This window comes from Ovis aries, chromosome 6 (genome assembly GCF_016772045.2).
Source record: "Ovis aries strain OAR_USU_Benz2616 breed Rambouillet chromosome 6, ARS-UI_Ramb_v3.0, whole genome shotgun sequence".
In the NCBI taxonomy this organism is placed as follows: domain Eukaryota; kingdom Metazoa; phylum Chordata; class Mammalia; order Artiodactyla; family Bovidae; genus Ovis; species Ovis aries.
Genome location: NC_056059.1, coordinates 106,168,552 through 106,188,644, shown reverse-complemented (window position 1 = coordinate 106,188,644; position 20,093 = coordinate 106,168,552). Strand labels below are relative to the sequence as shown.

The 20,093-nt window shown below is 39.8% G+C and overlaps 1 non-coding gene across 1 annotated transcript; it reads left to right on the top strand.

Annotated features, from left to right (window-relative positions):
- Positions 1-10,524: 10,524 nt before the first annotated feature.
- On the top strand, positions 10,525-10,596 carry TRNAS-GGA (transfer RNA serine (anticodon GGA)). The gene has a single exon. It is a non-coding gene; the product is annotated as a tRNA-Ser (tRNA).
- The last annotated feature ends 9,497 nt before the right edge of the window (positions 10,597-20,093 follow it).

Here is a 20,093-nt window from a genome sequence, read left to right as displayed (position 1 = left end):
TTAGATATTTTGATGAAACTCACTGAATTAGATTTTAAAAGTATTGAACCAGAAATTCTTAACATTTCCCAAAGAAAACTGCCCCTCTTGATATGTGTGTATAACCTTGTAACCATGTTATATATTAACTCTTCTGCTCAAATTACTATAGAGGAATGAAATTTTAACCCACTGTCAAATTTAGTTCATTGCTGGGTGTGTGTGTGTGTGTGTGTGTGTGTGTACATACATTTTTTATAAGATAGTCTATAAAATAAATGATGGGCACAGTATTTCTGCATAGACTTTTCTATCTTGAGTAATATTTGTTCTAGCTAAGCATATCTTTGGTGGTGTTTTTTTTTCACATTACAACAGTACTAACAGTCAGTTCAGTCGTTCAGTCGTGTCCGACTCTTTGCGACCCCATGAATCACAGCACGCCAGGCCTCCCTGTCCATCACCAACTCCCAGAGTTCACTCAGACTCACGTCCATCGAGTCAGTGATGCCATCCAGCCATCTCATCCTCTGTCGTCCCCTTCTCCTCCTGCCCTCAATCCCTCCCAGCATCAGAGTCTTTTCCAATGAGTCAACTCTTCACATGAGGTGGCCAAAGTACTGGAGTTTTAGCTTTAGCATCATTCCTTCCAAAGAAATCCCAGGGCTGATCTCCTTCAGAATGGACTGGTTGGATCTCCTTGCAGTCCAAGGGACTCTCAAGAGTCTTCTCCAACACCACAGTTCAAAAGCATCAATTCTTCAGCACTCAGCCTTCTTCACAGTCCAACTCTCACATCCACACATGACCACAGGAAAAACCATAGCCTTGACTAGATGGACCTTTGTTGGCAAAGTAATGTCTCTGCTTTTCAATATGCTATCTAGGTTGGTCATAACTTTTCTTCCAAGGAGTAAGCATTTTTTAATTTCATGGCTGCAGTCACCATATGCAGTGATTTTGGAGCCCAAAAAAAAGAAAGTCTCACACTGTTTCTCCACTGTTTCCTCACCTATTTCCCACGAAGTGATGGGACCAGATGCCATGATCCTAGTTTTCTGAATGTTGAGCTTTAAGCCAACTTTTTCACTCTCCTCTTTCACTTTCATCAAGAGGCTTTTTAGTTCCTCTTCACTTTCTGCCATAAGGGTGGTCATCTGCATATCTGAGGTTATTGATATTTCTCCCGGCATCTTGATTCCAGCTTGTGCTTCTTCCAGCCCAGCGTTTCTCATGATGTACTCTGCAAAGAAGCTAAATAAGCAGAGTGACAATATATAGCCTTGACGTACTCCTTTTCCTATTTGGAACCAGTCTGTTGTTCCATGTCTGGTTCTAACTGTTGCTTCCTGACCTGCATATAGATTTCTCAAGAGGCAGGTCAGGTGGTCTGTATTCCCATCTCTTTCAGAATTTTCCACAGTTTATTGTGATCCACACAGTCAAAGGCTTTGGCATAGTCAATAAAGCAGAAGGAGAGGTTTTTCTGGAACTCTCTTGCTTTTTCCATGATTCATCAGATGTTGGCAAATTGATCTCTGGTTCCTCTGCCTTTACTAAAACCAGCTTGAACATCTGGGAGTTCACGGTTCACATATTGCTGAAGCCTGGCTTGGAGAATTTTGAGCATTACTTTGCTAGCGTGTGAGATGAGTGCAATTGTGCGGTAGTTTCAGCATTCTTTGGCATTGCCTTTCTTTGGGATTGGAATGAAAACTGACCTTTTCCAGTCCTGTGGCCACTGCTAAGTTTTCCAAATTTGCTGGCATATTGAATGCAGCAATTTCACAGCATCATCTTTTAGGATTTGAAATAGCTCCACTGGAATTCCATCACCTCTACTAGCTTTGTTTGTAGTGATGCTTTCTAAGGCCCACTTGACTTCACATTCCAGGATGTCTGGCTCTAGGTGAGTGATCACACCATCATGATTATCTTGGTCTTGAAGATCTTTTTTGTATCGTTCTTCTGTGTATTCTTGCCACCTCTTCTTAATATCTTCTGCTTCTGTTAGGTCCATACCATTTCTGTCCTTTATCGAGCCCATCATTGCATGAAATTTTCCCTTGGTGTCTTTAATTTTCGTGAAGAGATCGCTAGTCTTTCCCATTCTGTTGCTTTCCTCTATTTCTTTGCACTGATCGCTGAGGAAGGCTTTCTTATCTCTTCTTGCTATTCTTTGGAACTCTGCATTCAGATGCTTATATCTTTCCTTTCCTCCTTCACTTTTCACTTCTCTTCTTTTCACAGCTATTTGTAAGGCCTCCTAATGTAAATGAAAGCAAATATGTAATTAAATGTCATATCTGTAATTGGGTATTAAGCTCAAAATATAGTTTAATTTTGTTTGATTCATGCTCTATTATCTCTCAAAGCCTTTTTGAAATCATAGTTAGAGTTAATTTATGAGAAATTTTCTAGAACAATTTTTGACATGTTAGATTTGAGAGATAAAGGCCAAAAAGACCTAATCTCTGTGCTGGAGGGTTAAAAGCCTGGCAGGCAAGATACACAGCGTAGTTAGAATCACGCAGTGCAGAGTAGATTTGGTCATTGTCTTCCTTGAACCACTGCACTGGTAGGCCTGGGTGTAATCATGGAAAACTGCCCAGGAGAGATGTCCAAGCAGAGAGTTAAAAAATGATGGCCTAAACTGCAAGTTTTAGAATCACAAAAACCTCATCAGTTGATTTTTGAGTATTCTTATCTTTGTTGTTGTTCAGTCACTCAGTCATGTTGGACTCTTTGAGACCACACAGACTGTAGCATGCAAAGCTTCCTTGTCCTTCACTGTCTCCAGGAGTTTGCTCAAATTCATGCCCATCAAGTCAATGATACCATCCAACTATCTCATCCTCCACCACCCACTTCTCCTGTCTTCAATCTTTCCCAGCATCAGGGTCTTTTCCAATGAGTCAGCTCTTCTCATCAGGTGGCCAAAGTATTGCCGGTTCAGCTTCAGCATCAGTCTTTCCAAAGACTATTCAGGGTCAACTTCCTTTAGGATTGACTGGTTTGATTTCCTTGCAAAGGGACTCTCAAGAGTCCAACACCACAATTCAAAAGCATCCATTCTTTGGCACTCAGCCTTATTTATGGTCCAACTCTCCCATCAGTATGTGACTACTGGAAAAACCACAGCTTTGACTATATGGACTTCTGTTGGCAAACTGATGTCTCTGCTTTTTAATATGCTGTCTAGTTTCATCATAGCTTTCCTTTCAAGGATCACGCGTTCCTTAATTTCATGGCTGCAATCCTTGTCCACAGTGATTTTTGAGTCCAAGAAAAGAAAATCTGCCAATGTTTACACTTTTTCCCATTCTATTTGCCATGAAGTGATGGGACCAGATGCCATGATCTGAGTTTTTTGAATGCTGAGTTCCCAGTTGACTTCTTCACTCTCCTCCTTCACTCTCATCAAGAGGCTCTTTAGTTCCTCTTTGCTTTCTGCCATTAGGGTGGTATCATCTGCATATCCGAGGTTGTTAATTCTCCCAGCAATCTTGATTCTAGCTTGTGATTCATCCCGCATGGCATTTCACATGATGCACTCTGCATATAATTAAATAAGCAGGGTGACAGTGTATAGCCTTCACATACTCCTCTCCCAATTCTGAACCAGTCTGTTGTTCTGTGTTTGGATCTGACTGTTGCTTCTTAACCCATATACAGGTGTCTCAGGAGACTCTTTTCTTTAGGATGCTATTCTAGGTTATTCGTGTAGTAGTGAAACAGTAACTAACCTGTTGAATGGGTAAGTGAACACAGTAGAAATAGAGGTAGTTTCCCTGGGAAAGGACAGATGACTTATTAAGTGGGTTTGGGGAAGTTTCAGCTATTAGTTGGAACCCTGTAGTACAGGTACCCGACAGTTAGCTTTTTTACTATAATGTTAATGCCTAACATTAAGTTTTTGATTGCTGAGGCACCCATTTCAAAGACATCCATGTCAGAAAAAAGCACATTGCCATCTACACCACTAGATAAAGAGCCAGGCTGCCCCACCAACATGTACCCCTTTCTGGAAAGTTCTGGTGGGCCTAGATAACTGACTCTTTGACCCACTGCTTGCTTTTCCCTTCCTGTGCTTTAATTCCTGTTCTTCTGTTTTAATTTCACCAATAAGGAGTGAACCCTCAAAGCCCCATGCACCACCTCATCAATCCCAATAAAAGCAGAAAGAGTCCCAGACCGACACATTTATCCTCTCTCTCCCTACCCCCAGGACCTTGCTAACTGGTCCAGGGTATGGCTTGTACCTCCAGGACATATGAGTAATAAACCTTGCTTTTCAAAGTTCTCTTACAGTGGTTGCTAAGGTATGTCTTGTAATCATAAGAATCACAAGCCCTGGTACAGTCTCAGCATTGGCTTCAGTTGGGGAAATGTCTGTGAGGCTTACAAGTAGCCCAGAGGAGTGCCCTCTGCCATTTCTAGAAAGTATCATCACTATGGATAGGTTGAGATCAACCCAACAGGAACATCAGTGCAGCATTTTGTAAAGCAATTTCACAATACTTAGTAAAAATATAAAACATATGTACCACTGAAATAAGACTTCCAATTAAAACATGGCTAAACAGGAACTTATATTTGATTCCTCTGGAAACTCCACTATAATAACAATGAGGGAATTGAAAAGACAAAAACATAGGATAAAAAGAACAGAAAAAAATATGAGCGAAGAGGATGCCAACAAAATTTCAGATGAGAGAAATTAAATGGACAAATAGTAACTGAGTTAACAATAACAACAGCAAACGGAAATGTAAGCATGCTAGGAGGAAATTCAACAACAAACAAGCTTGTTTCTGTCAAGTGAAAAAAATGCACAACCTAAAAGTTAAGACATCCTGGAGTCTGAAGTCAAGTGGGCCTTAGGAAGCATCACTACGAACAAAGCTAGTAGAAGTGATGGAATTCCAGCTGAGCTATTTCAAGTCCTACGAGGTGATGCTATGAAAGTGCTGCACTCAACATGCCAGCAAATTTGTAAAATTCGGCAGTGGCCACAGGACTGGAAAAGGTCAGTTTTCATTCCAATCCCAAAGAAAAGTAATGCCAAAGAATGCTCAAACTACCGCACAATTGCACTCATCTCACATGCTAGCAAAGTTATGCTCAAAATTCTCCAAGCCAGGCTTCAACAGTATGTGAACTGTGAACTTCCAGATATTCAAGCTGGTTATAGAAAAGGCAGAAGAACCAGAGATCAAATTGCCAACATCTGCATCGAAAAAGCAAGACAGTTCCAGTAAAACCTCTCCTTCTGCTTTATTCACTATGCCAAAGCCTTTGACTGTGTGGATCACAACAAACTGTGGAAAATTCTGAAAGAGATGGGAATACCAAAACCACTTACCTGCCTCTTGAGAAATCTGTATGCAGGTCAAGAAGCAAGAGTTAGAACCCGACATAGAACAACAAACTGATTCCAAATTGGGAAAGGAATACATCAAGGCTGTATACTGTCACCTTGCTTATTTAACTTATATGCAGAGTACATCATGCAAAATGCCAGGCTGGATGAAGCACAAGCTGGAATCAAGATTGCCAGGAGAAATATCAATAACCTCAGATATGCAGATGACACCACCCTTATAGCAGAAAGTGAAGAGAAACTAAAAAGCCTCTTGATGAAAGTGAAAGAGGAGAGTGAAAAAGTTGGCTTAAAACTCAACACTCAGAAAACTAAGATCATGGCATCCAGTCCCATCACTTCACAGCAAATAGATGGGGAAACAATGGAAACAATGACAGACTTTATCTTCTTGGGCTTCAGAATCACTGCATATGGTGACAGCAGCCATGAAATTAAAAGATGCTTGCTCCTTGGAAGAAAAGCTATGACCAACCTAGACAGCATATTAAAAGGCAGAGACATCACTTTGCTGACAAAGGTCTGTCTAGTCAAAGCTATGGGGTTTTTCCAGTAGTCATGTATGGATGTGAGAGCTGGACCATAAAGAAAGCTGAGCACTTGAAAATTGATGCTTTTGAATTGTGGTATTAGAGAAGACTCTTGAGAGTCCCTTAGGCTGCAAGGAGATCAAACCAGTCAACCCTAAAGGAAATCAGTCCTGAATATTCATTAGAAGGACTGATGCTGAAGCTAAAGCTCTAATACTTTGGCCACCTGATGTGAAGAACTGATTCACTGGAAAAGACCCTGATGCTGGGAAAGATTGAAGGCAAGAGGAGAGGGGGGTGACAGAGGATGAGATGGTTGAGTGGCATCACCAACTTGATGGACATGAGTTTGAGTAAGCTCTGGGAGTTGGTGATTGACAGGTAAGCCTGGCGTTCTGCAGTCCATGGGGTCGCAAAGAGTGAGATACAACTTAGCAACTGAACAACAACAGTGGAGGTATGTTAAAGGGACATAAAAGCCAACTGAATATAACAATTTTAACAAGAAAATACAATCAAAAGTATAAGATAAATATTCACAAGTACACATTGATATAAATATATAATAGAGAATAAATTTCACATACAGAAGAATTCCCAATAATTTATATAGATACTCCACCCTCAAAAAAGGTTCATCACAACTCATCATTACTTAAGCTTGGACTGTACATGGTTAACTTCCATTCTAAGAGTACTTTATGGAAAGTGTGGGTGGTGGAATGAGTAATTTACAATGGAGAAATCTGATAAATACTACCTTAGCCAGGTGATCAAGTTTATCATCATCCATGACAAGTCCTATTGATTGATAGCACTCACCCTTGATATCATGTACTAAGAATGGCACTTTATGGTATTCTTTCCAAAAGCCAGCAACCACAGTCTAATCAGGAGAAAAATATCAGACAAAGTCAAAGTAACATTCTGAAAAATACCTGACCAGTACACAAAACTATACAGTAAAAACGAATACAACATTGTAAAGCAACTATACTCCAATAAAAATTTTAAAAACAAAACAACAACAACAAGAAAGTCTGAGAAACTGTCACAGCCTATAAGAGTTTAAGAACACATGAGGGATTAGGAATCCTGGATGGGATCCTGGGACTGAAAACTTACAAAAGGTAAAACCTGAAGAAATTTAAATGGATATGAACATTATTTACTAATAATGTATACTAATATTGGTTCATTCTTTGTACAAATATATTTGAAATATATAAATTGTATTAATGTAAGTTCTTAGCAACAGAAGTAACTGAGAGTGGAATATAGGAGAATTCTCTTTACTATCTTTGTGTATTTTCTATAAGCCAGAAACTATTTTAAAGCAAAAAGAATTAATTTTAAAAAGGCAATTAATATATAGATTGGCTGAATGGATTAAAAAAACAAGATCTATTTCTACACTTTCTATAACAGACTTATTTTAGATCCAAGTAAACACACCAGCTAAAAGTGAAATATTAGAAAAAGATATTTCATGAAAATGACCTTTCATGTAAATGTCCCTTCTCCAGTGTATAGTCTTGGTTTTCTTTTTGAAGGTCATTTGATTATCTCTGCAAAGCTTTATTGGTGGGCTCTCAATTCTGCTACACTGGTCTGTATATCCATCTTTATGCCAGTACCACACTGTTTTAATTACTGTTACTTTGTAGTATGTTTTGAAATCAGGAAGAGTAGGGCCTCCAACTTTTCTTCTTTTTCAAGATTCTTTCAACTATTTGGGATCCCTTGAGATTTCTTATGAATTTTAGCTTTTTTTTCCTACTTCTGCAAAAAATGCCATTGGGATTTTGACAGAGATTGTATTTATTGAACCTGTAGATCATTATGAGTAGTATGGACATTTTAACAGTATTGTGTCATCCAATTCATAAGATACAAGATGTCTTTCTATTTATTTGTATCTTCTTTGATTTTTGTTAGCAATATTTTGTCATTTTCATTGTACAGGTCTTTTACATCTTTGGCTAAGATTTATCTTAATTATTTTACTCTTTTTGGTACTATTATAAATGAGATTGCTTTCCTAGTTTCCTTCTCAATTTTTCATTGTTACTGTATAGAAACACAACTGGTGTTTGGAAAACTGGGTATTCAGACAGAAAAGAATGAAGTTGGACCCTCATCTTAGACCAAATAAAAAAATTAACTCAAAACAGATTATAGAACTAAACATAAGATCTAAAACTATAAAATTCCTGGAAGAAAACATAATAGAAAAGCTTCATGACATTGGATTTGACAATGGTTTCTTGGATATGACACCATAAACAGTAACAAAAGTAAAAACAAATGTGACTACATCAAACCTAAAAAGTCCTATGCAACAAAGGAAGGAATAACAGAGTAAAAGGGAAACCTACAGAATGGGAGAAAATATTTGCAAACCATGTGTACCTGGTCAGAAGCAAACATCCAGATTATACATAAAACTACAATGCAACAATAATAACAACAGCAAATAACCTGATTTTAAAATGGGCATGGGACTTGAATAGACATTTCTACAAAGAATATATATAAAAGGTCAACAAGCATATGGGAACATCACTAATCATCAATATCACTAATCATCATGGAGATCCCAGTCAAAATCTCACACCCATTACTACACTCACTATCTAAAACATAGAAATAGCAAATGCTGGTGAGAATGTAAAGGAATTGGAACACTGTGCACTGTTTGTGGGAATGTAAAAAGGTTTGGACCATAAAGAAAGCTGAGCACTGAAATATTGACGCTCTTGAATTGTGGTGTTGGAAAAGACTCTTGAAAGTCCCTTGGACTGCAAGGAGATCCAACCAGTCAATCCTCAAGGAAATCAGTCCTGAATATTCATTGGAAAGACTGATGCTGAAACTGAAGCTCCAATACTTTGGCCACATGATGTGAAAAACTGACTCATTGGAAAAGACTCTAATGCTGGCAAAGAGTGAAGGCAGGAGGAGAAGGGGACAACAGGGGATGAGATGGTTGCATGGCATCACCGACTCAATGGACATCAGTTTGAACAAGCTCTGGGAGTTAGTGATTGATAGGGAAGCCTGGAGTGCTGTAGTCCATGAGGTCACAAAGAGTCAGACACGACTGAGCGGCTGAACTGAACTGAAAAAAAGTTTGGCTGGTATGGTAAACAGTATGGGGTTTGCTCCAATAATTAAAAGTAGAGTTACCATATGATCCAGAGCTTCCCAGGTGGCTCAGTGGTAAAGAATCTGCCTGCCAATACATGAGACCTTGGAGACACAAGTTCAATCCCTGGGTTGGGAACATCCCCTGGAGAAGGAAATGGCAACCCATTCCAGTATTCTTGCCTGAAAAATTCCATGGACAGAGGGGTTTGGAGGGTGACAATCGATAGCGTTGCAAACTGAGCAACTGAGCACACATATGATCCAGCAAACTCATTTCTTGGTATAGACACAAAATAATTGAAAACAGGACCTTGAAGAGATATTTGCACATCCATATTCATTGCAGCACTGTTTACAATAGTCAAGAGGTGGAAGTAATCTAAATGCCCATCAGTAAATGAAGAGATAAAGAAAATGTGGTATATCCATACAATGGAATATTATTCAGCTTTATTAAAGTCATGAAATTCTGTCACACTGTATGACATGGATGAATCTGGAGAACTTAATGCTAAGTGAAATAAGCCAGTCAAAAAAATACAAATAAAATAATTCATGATCCCACTGGTAAGAAATATATCTAAAGTAGTCAAATACATAGAAACAAAAAGTAGAATGCGGTTACCAGGAGCTGAGAGGAAGAAGGAAATGGGGAGCTGATTTTTAATGAGTACAGACTTTCAGTTTTGCAAGATGAAAAAGTTCTAGATATCTGTTGCACAAAAATGTGTTAATAGTTACATCACTGTACTGTATATTTAAAAGTAGTTATGATAGTGAATTTTATGTTATGTGCATTTATCACAATTTTAAATAAATGAAAAAACAATTGACAAAATGTGTGACAAAAAAAACAATTGACAAAATTGACATATAGCTAGATAAATAGATAGATATAATGGTAAGTATCTCATGACTCAGTAGGATTTACCCTAGGGATGCAATGCTGATGCAATATTTGAAAACCAATATAATTTGCCACATTAACAAATTAAGTGAGAAAATTACTTGATCATATCAACAACTGCACAAAAAGTATTTGGAAACAATTCACCACAATTCATAATAAAACTACTGTGTGCATGCATGCTCAGTCATGTCCAACTCTTTTGTGACCCAATGGACCACAGTCCACCAGGCTCCTCTGTCCATGGAATTTTCCAGACAAGAATACTGGAGTCATTGCCATTACCTCCTCCAGGGGATCTTCCTGACCCAGGGATTGAACCTGCATCTCCTGCATCTGTAGGCAGGTTCTTTACCACTTGAGCCAAAATCCTTCAGTTAAAGAAGAGTATTAGTCACTCAGTCATGCCTGACTCTTTGCAACTCCATAATTGAATCTGAGTCTCCCACAATCAAATTTAAAAGCTTTTGCACAGCAGAGAATGTCCTGGTGGTCCAGTGGTTAGGACTCCATGCTTTCATTGTCAAGGGCCCAGGTTTAATCCCTTTATCAGGGAACTAGGATCCCATAGGGCTTCCCTGGTGGCTCAGAGGTTAAAGCGTCTGCCTGGAATGCGGGAGACCCAGGTTCAATCCCTGGGTTGGGAAGTTCCCCTGGAGAAGGTAAATGGCAACCCACTCCAGTACTCTTGCCTGGAGAGTCCCATGGAGGGAAGAGCCTGGTAGGCTACAGTCCATGGAGTCACAAAGAGTCAGACACTACTGAGCAATTTTACTTAATTAGGATCCCATAAACTATAAGGCCAAAAAAACAAAAGAAGAAGAAACAAAGGGGGCAAAAAACAATTTGCACAGCAAAAGAAACCATAAACAAAAAGATAATCCACAGAATGGGAAAAAGTATTTGCAAATATTTTGCAACTTAAATGGCTCACTTACGTGTAAGTAATGTGAAGGGCACTTATTACTTTAAAAAACATAGGAGAAAATCTGGTATGGCAAGAAAAGACCTAGAGAATTCTGTCAATGTTTCTGAATCTGTTCTTGCTTCATTCTTGTAATTTGACTACTTCTAGAAATGGCAACCCACTCCAGTATTCTTGCCTGGGAAATCCCATGGATAGAGGAGTCTGGCAGGCGACAGTCTATGGAATTGCAAAGAGGTGGACATGACTGAAGTGACTTTGCACAGCCTTTAATTTATTAATAAAGCTTAATACTTTTTAACATTTCTGATTTGGTATGTCTGCTTTGATAACCTGATCTGTGTGTTATCTCAAATATGTTCACACTAAAACCAGAAATAGGTAAAGATATGTACTTTCACAACTTCTTTTCATCATTGTACTGGAGGTTCTAGCTAGAACCTAAATGTGTAATAAGACAAGAAAAAATAATAAATACAAGGCATAAAGATAAGAAAGGAGACAGTAAAATTGTCTTTATTCAAAGATAACATGTTCCTTTATTTCAAAAAACCCTAAGATCTATAAAACAAACTACTAGAATAACAACTTTAGCAATACCAAAGGATAGAAGGTCTCTACAAAAAGTAATTGTATTTCTATATCATAGAAACTATTGGTTGGAAAACAAATTTTAATTCCATTTTGAATAGTATTAATATATTTAGCAATAAAGTTAAATAAAAATATACAGTATATATCCACTAAAAACTAAAATAATTGAAAAGTGGGGCAACTGCCAGGACATGCAACGCTGAAGCAAGGGGGAAACGATCCAGACCCCTCTGTGCCGCCCTCTAGCCTCCTGCCAGCACCCCCGTTGGCCATACCCAGGGAGAAGGCTCTAGGCAGCACAGTCCACGGGGATCAGCATCTCAGGACCGAGCGGCCATACCAGGAGGGAGGCTGGGTGAGAGGACAACCAGCAAACCAGCAGCTCCACATCTCAGGCACCTCCTTGCAAAATGCTTGCACACTTGGGATGAGATGTACACAAAAAGATATGCAAGAAGATGTTCTCTTTAGTATTATCTATATTAGCAAAGTATTATGTCCCCTTGGCAGAACACTATTCAGCTCTGAAGAGGAAAGAGCTATGTGTTATCTTTCGATGTCAATGGGTCTCAAAGACAACCATATCATATTTCAGTAAGTTTTGAAAGTTCATAAAATAATGCCATATATTGTTCATGGGCACATACAAAAAATAAAAGTATGAATCAAGGATATTGCGTGTATATGTTAAATATATGACATGGAAAAGCAAACAATAATAACCTACATTTTAAGAAACTTACTAAAGAGCCTCTGGATGAAAGTGAAAAACCATAGCTTTGACTAGACGGACTTCTGTTGGCAAAGTAATGTCTCTGCTTTTTAATATGCTGTCTAGGTTGGTCATAACTTTTCTTCCAAGGAGCAAGTGTCTTTTAATTCATGGCTGCAGTTACCATCTGCAGTGATTTTGGAGCCCCCCAAAATAAAGACTGTCACTGTTTCCACTGTTTCCCCATCTATTTGCCATGAAGTGATGGGACTGGATGCCATGATCTTAATTTTCTGAATGTTGAGTTTTAAGCCAACTTTTTCACCCTCCTCTTTCACTTTCATCAAGAGGCTCTTTAGTTCTTCTTCACTTTCTGCCATAAGGGTGGTGTCATCTGCATTTCTGAAGTTACTGATATTTCTCCCGGCAATCTTGATTCCAGCTTGTGCTTCTTCCAGCCCAGTGTTTCTCATGATGTACTCTGCATAGAAGTTAAATAAGCAGAGTGACAATATACAGCCTTGACATACTCCTTTCCCTATTTGGAACCAGTCTGTTGTTCCATGTCCAGTTCTAACTGTTGCTTCCTGACCTGCATATGTTTCTCAAGAGGCAGGTCAGGTGGTATTCCCTTCTCCTTAAGAATTTTCCAGAGTTTGTTGTTGGAGAAGGAAATGGCAACCCACTCCAGTGTCCTCGCCTGGAGAATCCCAGGGACCGGGCAGCCTGGTGGGCTGCCGTCTATGGAGTCGCACAGAGTCGGACACTATTGAATCGACTTAGCAGCAGCAACAGATGCTTTTCTGGAACTCTCTTGCTTTTGGATGATCCAACGGATGTCAGAAGACAGCTAATTTCACACCATGCCCTCCCTGCTGCCCCAGCAGTTCCTTTGTCTCAGCCCTGCATCAAGCATGTCCTGATGGTTACTTCCTGGCAGTGCTGGGAAGAGCAAGCCATCAGGATGCTGAGGCACCAGTCCTTAAAGAGGATGCTGACCTAGAGGGGTGAGAAGAAGTGGGAGGGAGGCTCAAGCGGTAGGGGACACATTTATACCTATGGCTGACTCATGCTGATGTATGGAGAAACCAACACAATATTGTAATTATCCTTCAATTAAAAATAAACAAAAAGAGGATGATTGATCAAATCAGTCCAATTCTATATCACTTAGGACCAGCAAAAAAAAAAAAAAAAAAAAGGGCGGGGGGAGGGAGGATACATTTTATATAGATGATAAATCTCAAAGAATATCCAAGAAAACTCTAGCAGGAAAAAAAAAAAAAAGTAGTAGGGAGGGAGTGAGGAGGCAATCTTGCTTTACCAGGTTTTCTAAAAACATAAAGCCACTGTAACTAAAACAAGTTAGAAGCTCACACATAGGAAAATTGAGATGTGATAAGGATGGTATTACAAGTCGGTGGGAAAAGGGTGGTTTGTTTAAACAAAGATTGCTAGAACAACGCCAGTCAAACAGGGAGGAAAGGCAGATCCTTCCTTTTACCTACATAAAAAATAAAGAATTTTCATGAGGATTAAAATACTTAAATATAAAAATACATAACAATAACTATTTAGAAGAAAACCTATGAAAATATTTGCACATCCTTGGCATTTATGGCAGGGTTGTGGGCGGGGGGGGGGGGAGCCTCTGTGTAAAACTCAAAAAAAAAAAAAAGGAAATTAAGAAACATTTCACTATGGGAATATTTTAATTACAACAAAAAGACAATAAGCAAAGTCAGACAACAAAGAATAGACTGCAAAAAATAAAATTTTTGAAGCACATCAGTCAGATAAATAATTCCTGTGTATATATTCTATGTAAATATGTTAATATTATAGTTCCCATAAATTAACAATACAAGGACAAATAGCCCACCTAAAAATATTCAAGGGATTTAAAATAGTCGTTTTATAAAAGGAGAAATTCTGATGCACATAGATACATTAAAAAGAAGTTCAACTTCGCAGTTAGCAGGGACATTCTAATTAGAGCTAACAGTGACCTAACATTTTGCCAACAGGTGGCAAAAACTGCAGAATAATGTTACAGTGCTAGTTGGAGGGATGAGCTGGGGGTGAATGGGACAAGCTGGAGATTCTATAAATTGTTAATAACAATAGCCACTGGAATTACTGCCAATATTTTTGAAAATTAATTTGGTAAACTGTTAAATTAAAAATATATGTATCCTTTTATTCACCAATTCAAGTTCTGGTAATTTATCCTATACAATTAGATTTTATAGAATGAAAAGTGTATTTACCCAAGTAGAAAGTATAAAAGGTATTTATTGAAACACTGCTGCCAAGTAACAAAACAAAAATAAAATAAAATTCATTAATCAAAGAATGGTAGATTAACTGAAGTGTATCTAGGCTGTGGAGTATTATGCAACTATTTAAAAGATTGCTTTAGCACTGCATCAATTTTTCTACTAGGATATTTATTATAGATTGTAAATGACCAAAACTCTTATAGAGAAATGAATAGAATTATTCTAATGTCTATAAAACAACTAGCATCCCACAGCATGTATCTGACTATCTTTTCATAGTATGGTTATATAAGAATGCACTAGAAGTTATTAAGATCTGTTAGAGGTGAGATAAGAAAATGTTTAAGAAAGGAGAGATGGTTTTGAGACAGATAAGGAAGAAAGAGACTATAACATAAGAAATTCTCTGGCATCAAAAAACAAAACAAAGCAAAACTCTGGTATTGTGCAAGACAAAGAGTAAACTAGAAAATTCTATAACAGCACATGTGTAAAACTAAATATGTACGTGGACAAGGCTAGAAGGTAACCAGGAAAAATGGGAACACTATCTTGATTGATAACAAAAAGGGAAAAAAGGACTTCCCTCGTAGTCTAGTGGTTAAGATTCTGCTCTTCCACTGTAGGGGACCTGGGTTCAATACCTGGTTGGGGAACTAAGATCCTACATGCCATGCGGTGTGGTCAAAAAACAAAAAATATGGTGTTATCTATTTCCTCAATTTACTGTCAGCAACACCTGTCTGCAATGTCTCATGATATTTGCAAGTAATCACCATTTTTCACTTTCTGAATCTCTTTTCAAATCTGCACATGATGTAAATCCCCTATTGTCTCTTAAAAAACAAAACCCCTCTAAAACCTAAAATGCTTGCTCTCCCTCCCCACCCTACCATCCAGTCTCTTCTGCCAAACACACTTAGCATTTTTACAGAGTTGTTATTATGAATTTGGAGAAACTCAACTTCATTTTGAAACTGAAGTTAAAATATACATTACCCATATTCCTTATAACAATCACATTTAAAACAATAGCCAAAATTGAAGTTTGTATGTAGAAAAATAAATAGCATTCTTCTTTAACAATAAACTAAAATAACACAGTGAGCATCTTTTATGTACCAATGGTTTTATCATCTTTTTAATCAGTAAATAAAACATGATGTCATTTTATTAACTTTCCACAGATACCTATAATGTTACCTGTGAGGTAGATATTATTATTCCTGACTCAGAGCTTGTGATTTCAGCTCCTTCATGATTATGGCCAAGTGTGAACTACTAGCAAGACTCTGTCTTTAGAAACAGTCACTTCCTCTAGGAAGACCCCCTGTAGTGAAAGTTGCTCAGTCGTGTCCGACTCTTTGCGACCCCATGGACTATACAGTCCATAGAATTCTCCAGGCCAGAATACTGGAGTGGGTAGCCTTTCCCTTCTCCAAGGAATCTTCCCAACCCAGGATTGAACCCAGGTCCCTCGTACTGCAGGCAGATTCTTTACCAGCTGAGCCACAAGGGAAGCCCAAGAATACTGGAGTAGGTAGCCTATCCCTTCTCCAGCAAATCTTCCTGACCCAGGAATCAAACCAGGGTCTCCTGCATTGCAGGTGGATTCTTTACCAACTGAGCTATCAGGAAAGCCCAACTAGACTCATGGGGAAAATGTTTGATGAAAATACCCTGAGACCAGAGTATATCGCATATATCTGGTGGTTCACAATCTGAAGATGAAGCCCTTCCTGTGTGACAGAAGAGTGCTTGCAGCTGCTTCTGGAAGGCCCTAGCCTCTCTGCATTTGCCTTCTCTGTCCCACCACATTCCGAACCTTTATTAGTACACCCTGTGGGGCCTCGTGAGCCCTTTCATTATCCAACACTGTGCAGCCGTGACTCACACTGAAAACTCAGTTTTCAGCCAACTCACATGTGTGGAAACCAACCATGTTCCGTTCTCACACTTATTGAAAAATGATTGTCATACTCATTAGGAATTCACCCTTTTACTTGTGGTCATGAAACCGAGGAGGACCCTTTGGGACTCCTGGACACAAAAGACTTTCTGTGTCCCTAGTTTTCCTGTTAGCAGGAAATAGCCATGTATGGATGTGAGAGTTGGACTATAAAGAAAGCTGAGTGCCGAAGAATTGATGCTTTTGAACTGTGGTGTTGGAGAAGGCTCTTGAGAGTCCCTTGGACAGCAAGGAGATCCAACCAGTCCATCCTAAAGGAAATCAATCCTGAATATTCATTGGAAGGACTGATGCTGAAGCTGAAGCTCCAATACTTTGGCTACCTGATGCAAAGAACTGACTCCTTGGAAAAGACCCTGATGCTGGGGAAGATTGAAGGCAGGAGAAGGGGATAACAGAGGATGAGATGGTCGGATGGCATCACTGACTCAATGGACATGAGTTTGAGTAAACTCCGGGAATTGGTGATGGACAGGGAGGCCTGGCGTGCCGCAGTCCATGTGGTCGCAGAGTCGAACATGACCTAGAGACTAAACTGAACTGAGGTTTCATTCAGCATCCATGGCCTTTCCTGAGTTCCAAAGAGCCAGGTACAAATGACTGCTAATCAGGGAAGGGAGGGGAAGAAGAGACAGGGGCGGAAAAGCCAAAAACGAGAAACAATAGTGCAGCCTTGGGGCAGGATATGCAGATGACACCACCCTTATGGCAGATAGCAGAAAGGAGCTGAAGAGGCTCTTGATGAAGTTGAAAGAGGAGAGTGAAAAAGCTGGCTTAAAGCTCAACATTCAGAAGACGAAGATCATGGCATCTGGTCCCATCACTTCATGGCAAATAGATGGGGAAACAGTGGAAACAGTGGCAGATTTTATTTTCTTGGGCTCCAAAATCACTGCAGATGGTGACTGCAGCCATGAAATTAAAAGACACTTGCTCCTTGGAAGAAAAGCTATGACCAACCTAGACAGCACATTAAAAAGCAGAGACATTAGTCATTAGTCCCTCTAGCCAAAGCTATGGTCTTTCCAGTAGTCATGTATGGATGTGAGAGTTGGACTATAAAGAAAGCTGAGCACCAAAGAATTGATGCTTTTGGACTGTGGTGTTGGAGAAGACTCTTGAGAGTCCCTTGGACTGCAAGGAGATCCAACCAGTCCATCCTAAAAGAAATCAATCCTGAATATTCATTGGAAGGACTGATGCTGAAGCTGAAGCTCCAATACTTTGGCCACCTGATGCGAAGAGCTGACTCATTGGAAAAGACCCTGATGCTGGGAAAGATTGAAGGCAGGAGGAGAAGGGCACAACAGAGGATGAGATGGTTGGATGGCATCACCGTCTTGATGGACACGAGTTTGAGCAACTCCAGGAGTTGGTGATTGACAAGGAAGCCTGGCGTGCTGCGCTCCACGGGGTTGCAAAGAGTTGGACATGACTGAGCGACTGAACTGGGGCAAGGTCCTGGTCCCCCTCAAGCGATCACACAATAATATCTCTGAGCCGTTTTACAGATACTGAAACCTCCACCAGGTGGGAGAAATTCACTGAATGTTGCCCACGAGCACAAAGACCCCAGGCTGGTAAGAATCAGAAGGTTGATGATGCTGACTCCCAATTACCTCACCACCAACCAATCAGAAGAACGTCTATGAGCTGATCACATCCTCCTCTTTGAACCATTACTATAAATCTGCTCACTAACCCCTCCATGTCGGGACATATGGTTTTGAGTGCACTAAGCCCTGTGGCTCCTGGCAAAGTAATAAAGCTATTCTTTTCTACGTCACCCAAAACTCTGTCTCCAGGATTCAATTCAGTACCAGGGTACAGAGGCTGGATTTCAATTACAGTCATATCTTTCAAGGGGTGATTCCCTCCTCATGTTCAAACGGCAGGTCTTGGCCAGGACCAGCCCAGAGTCCAACACAAAATAAAAATGGGATATCATTATTCAAAAGTGAAGAAAGATTTCAAAATGGTGACAGCACAGCATTGAACCAAGTGTGACACCCTTGTGAACACAGGCTCCTGTGCGACTGAACAGGTCACTGGCATCTGAAGGAACCTCTGGTCCCGAGCAAACTACAACCAGAGATGCCATTCAATTCCAAGACATGAAGAGATGTCTTCGTGGAAGCTTTTTCTCACTCTGAAGAGCTATACACGAGGGCAGAGTCCTGCTCTCTATCCTGCCATCTCTGTGCTGCCTGGAATAGGTGCTTAGACCTCTTCCGGTAGCCTGAGGATAACACTGCCACACCAAAGATGGCAGCAAGTAGAGATGGACAGAACCATGCCCTCCAGTTCAGTCACTCGGTCGTGTCCAACTCTTTGCAACCCCATGGACTGCAGCACACCAGGCTTCCCTGTCCATCACCAACTCCCAGAGCTTGCTCAAACTCATGTCCATCAAGACAGTGATGCCATCTAACCATCTCATCCTCTGTCGTCACCTTCTCCTCCTGCTTTCAATCTTTCCCAGCATCAGGGTCTTTCCAAATGAGTCAGTTCTTCACATCGTGTGGCCCAAAGTATTGGAGCTTCATGAAGCTTCAGGATCAGTCCTTCCAATGAATGTTCAGGACTGATTTCCTTTAGACTGACTAGTTGGATCTCCTTGCAGTCCAAGGGATTCTCAAGAGTCTTCTCCAACACCACAGTTCAAAAGCATCAATTCTTTGGCACTCAGCTTTCTTTATGATTCAACTGTCACACCCATACATGATTACCGGAAAGACCATAGCTTTGTCCATAGGGACCTTTGTCAGTAAAGTGATGTCTCTGCTTTTTTAACATGCTATCTAGGTGGGTCATAACTTTCTTCCCAAGGAGTAAGCATCTTTTAATTTCATGGCTGCAGTCACCATCTGCAGTGATTTTGGAACCCAAGAAAATAAAATCTGCCACTGTTTCCATTTCCCCCCCCCCCCCATCTATTTGCCAGGAAGCAATGCGATCAGATGCCATAATCTTTGTTTTTTGAATGTTGAGCTTTAAGCCAATTTTTTTCACTCTCCTCTTTCCCTTCCATCAAGAGGCTCTTTAGTTCCTCTTCACTTTCTGCCATAAGGGTGGTGTCATCTACATATCTGAGGTTATCGATATTTCTCCTGGCAATCTTGATTCCATACTGTGCTTTACCCAGCCTGGCATTTTGCATGATGTACTCTTCATAGAAGTTAATTAAGTAGGGTGACAATATACAGCTTTGATGTACTCCTTTCCCAATTTTAGTTCTGTTGTTTAAAGTCCAGTTCTGACAGTTGCTTCTTGACCTGCATACAGGTTCCTCAAGAGGCAGGTAAGGTGTTATGATATTCCCATCTGTTGAAGAATTTTCCACAATTTGTTGTGATCCACACAGTCAAAGGCTTTAGTGTAGTCAATGAAGCAGATGTTTTTCCTAAAGCTTTTCTAGAGTCAGTCTTTAAGCCTGTGACCATCCAACTCCTAGCAATTGATTACAGGGCACAGTGCACCTTAGGGTGAATTCTCCAGCCTTCAGCCTTTCTCACTTCTCTGATCTTTTCTCTCAAGTCTCCAGAACCTTGAATTCCTAGGAGGAACATCATTGTGCAGAAGAAATCAACTATCCGCTTTATGTAAGGAAAGTGAGGTCCCAAAGTCAAAGTTGGGAATTTTATTTTCCCTAACAAAGACAG